At 69.1% G+C, this 2,500-nt stretch overlaps 2 non-coding genes across 2 annotated transcripts in view; both read right to left on the bottom strand.

Annotated features, from left to right (window-relative positions):
- The window catches only part of LOC119721652, a 4,036-nt gene extending 2,427 nt beyond the window's left edge, over positions 1–1,609 (bottom strand). Inside the window, exon 1 of the ribosomal RNA XR_005270244.1 lies at positions 1–1,609. This exon is cut by the window's left edge and continues 2,427 nt beyond it. This is a non-coding gene — a ribosomal RNA (large subunit ribosomal RNA).
- Positions 1,610–2,199: 590 nt separating this feature from the next.
- On the bottom strand, positions 2,200–2,356 carry LOC119721676. Its single transcript, XR_005270268.1, has one exon. It is a non-coding gene; the product is annotated as a 5.8S ribosomal RNA (ribosomal RNA).
- Positions 2,357–2,500: the final 144 nt, after the last annotated feature.

Below are 2,500 nucleotides of genomic sequence, written 5' to 3'. Positions count from 1 at the left end.
ATCCATTTTCAGGGCTAGTTGATTCGGCAGGTGAGTTGTTACACACTCCTTGGCGGATTCCGACTTCCATGGCCACCGTCCTGCTGTCTGTATCAACCAACGCCTTTTCTGGGCTCTGATGAGCGTCGGCCGCAATGCGGCGCCGTAACCCGGCGTTCGGTTCATCCCGCAGCGCCAGTCCTGCTTACCAAGAATGGCCCACTGGGCGCCCGTGCATTCCGGGCCCGGCCCCGAGCCGGCGGGTCGGGCCCCGCACCAATTTAAAGTTTGAGAATAGGTTGAGGTCGTTTCGGCCCCAAGGCCTCTAATCATTCGCTTTACCGGATGCAACTGTTTCCCGGGCGCCAGCTATCCTGAGGGAAACTTCGGAGGGAACCAGCTACTAGACGGTTCGATTAGTCTTTCGCCCCTATACCCAAGTCGGACGATCGATTTGCACGTCAGAATCGCTGCGGACCTCCACCAGAGTTTCCTCTGGCTTCGTCCTGCTCGGGCATAGTTCACCATCTTTCGGGTCCTAGCGTGCCCGCTCTTCCTCCGCCACAGCCGCGGGGGGCTCGTGGCAGGGCGGCGGTGCGCCGGCCGCCTGGCGGCCGGATCCCGCCTCGGCCGGACCGGAGCCGGCCTTCACTCTCGTTTCGCCTCGGGGCCTCGCACTGCGGCCCCCCGACTCGCGGGCCCGATAGACTCCTTGGTCCGTGTTTCAAGACGGGTCGGCAAGGCTCGCCACAATCGCCCGCGGACCCGGGGCGCCCTGTCGCGGCCGACACCGGACCGCGCGGGAACCGCCGCACCGCCGCCACCGGGAACGGTCGCGGCGGGCGGAGCTCGACCGCCGGCCCGGGCGGCCCGGCCCGAGGCGCCGAAGCGCCGGGCAGGCGCGGCCCGTCGTCCCTTCCTCGATCGGACCGCCGGCGCAACCACGGCCGGGCTGTAGGCTCTCCGACCGGCTCCCCCGTCGGCGAGCCGGCTTGGCCGGAGGAACCCCGCCCGGCCGGCCTCTGCCGGCGACTGTGCCCGACCGGTCGCGGGCGCCGCGCCCGGGAGAAGTGCACGCGGCACGGCGCGGAGGCGCCACCGGGCCCCGCCCCACGCAGAGGAGGGTGCGGGGCCGCGGCTGGCACCGCGCCGGCCGCGCTGAATCTCCCGGGCCCGATCTGCGCGGCCCTCCCGTTTGCTTCTCGGCGGCTTCACGTACTCTTGAACTCTCTCTTCAGAGTGCTTTTCAACTTTCCCTCACGGTACTTGTGCTCTATCGGTCTCGTGCAGGTATTTAGCCTTGGATGGAGTTTACCACCCGCCTTTGGGCTGCGCTACAAAACAACCCGACTCCCGGAAGCCCTGGTCCGCGACCGGCCGGCGCCCGCAGGGGCCTGACACCCGCCCTGGGACGTGTGGGGCCTCGATCAGAAGGACCTCGGCGCCGACGCGGCCGCAGGCTCGGACTTCCTTACGCCACAGTTCCCGCGGGCCCGCGTGGGGCCCGGGGATTCGGCGCTGGGCTCTTCCCGCTTCGCTCGCCGCTACTGGGGGAATCCTGGTTAGTTTCTTTTCCTCCGCTTAGTGATATGCTTAAATCCAGCGGGTCCTCTCGCCCGACCTGAGGTCGATGGTTCAAAGGTTTAGTTTGTGCCACTCGCTTCTCTTCGCGAGGTGTCTCGTTTTTGGTTCCGTGCCTCCCCGGGAGCCCGCCCGGCGCGCCCGTGGGGTGGGCGCTGCCAAGGAGGGGGGCTCCCCTCCGCGGCCCGTCAGCGCGGGCCCTGCCTCTTCCTCTAACCGGCGGACTGGCCCGCCTCTCGGCCCCTCGCTCGGTCGCGGTGCGGACACCGGCGGCCTTCGGCCCCGGCCGGAACCGGGGACTGCTCCCGTCGGCGGGGCCCTCCGAAACCGTGGGTGGGGCGGATAACTAAAGCCGACCGGCCACGCCACGGCGGATTCCCCGGGAGCGCCCCGGAACGGCTCGCCAAAGCCGCACCGGGCCGGTGCTGGCCGCCCGCGACCGGGGCGGGAGAGAGCGGGACGCGTCGGGACGCCCGTCCGGTTCGCCACCTCGACACCTCGGAATTTCTCGGATCCCCTCATGCCGCCTGCAGCTAGTGTCCTCGCGGGGGAAGGGGGCCCCCGCGGCTGCCGGCCGGCGCTGTCGCGCCGCGCGGACGGGCAAGGGTCTGCCCGCCGCGGCGGCGATTTCTAACATCACGACCCTCAGGCGGACGAGGCCCGGGCCGCGGGGGGCCCGGGCCGCCATGTGCGTTCGAAATGCCGATGATCACTGCGTTCTGCAATTCACACTGATTCTCGCAGCTGGCTGCGTTCTTCATCGGCGCACGAGCCGAGTGATCCACCGCCAAGAATTGTCACTCGTTTATTGGTTTGGGGAACCGCACTACTCTGTCGATCACCGTGGGATGACCGCGCCGGTGGTCGGCGGCGCGGAGCATCAAAGTCAAAAGACCACCAGGGCGGGAGCCGAACCGATGGGGGGACCGGGCGCCTCTGC

The sequence above is a fragment of the Patiria miniata genome, unplaced genomic scaffold (assembly GCF_015706575.1).
Source record: "Patiria miniata isolate m_02_andy unplaced genomic scaffold, ASM1570657v1 HiC_scaffold_13, whole genome shotgun sequence".
Lineage (NCBI taxonomy): Eukaryota > Metazoa > Echinodermata > Asteroidea > Valvatida > Asterinidae > Patiria > Patiria miniata.
Note: the sequence above shows the minus strand (reverse complement) of the source record. Positions and strands in the feature narration are given on the sequence as shown.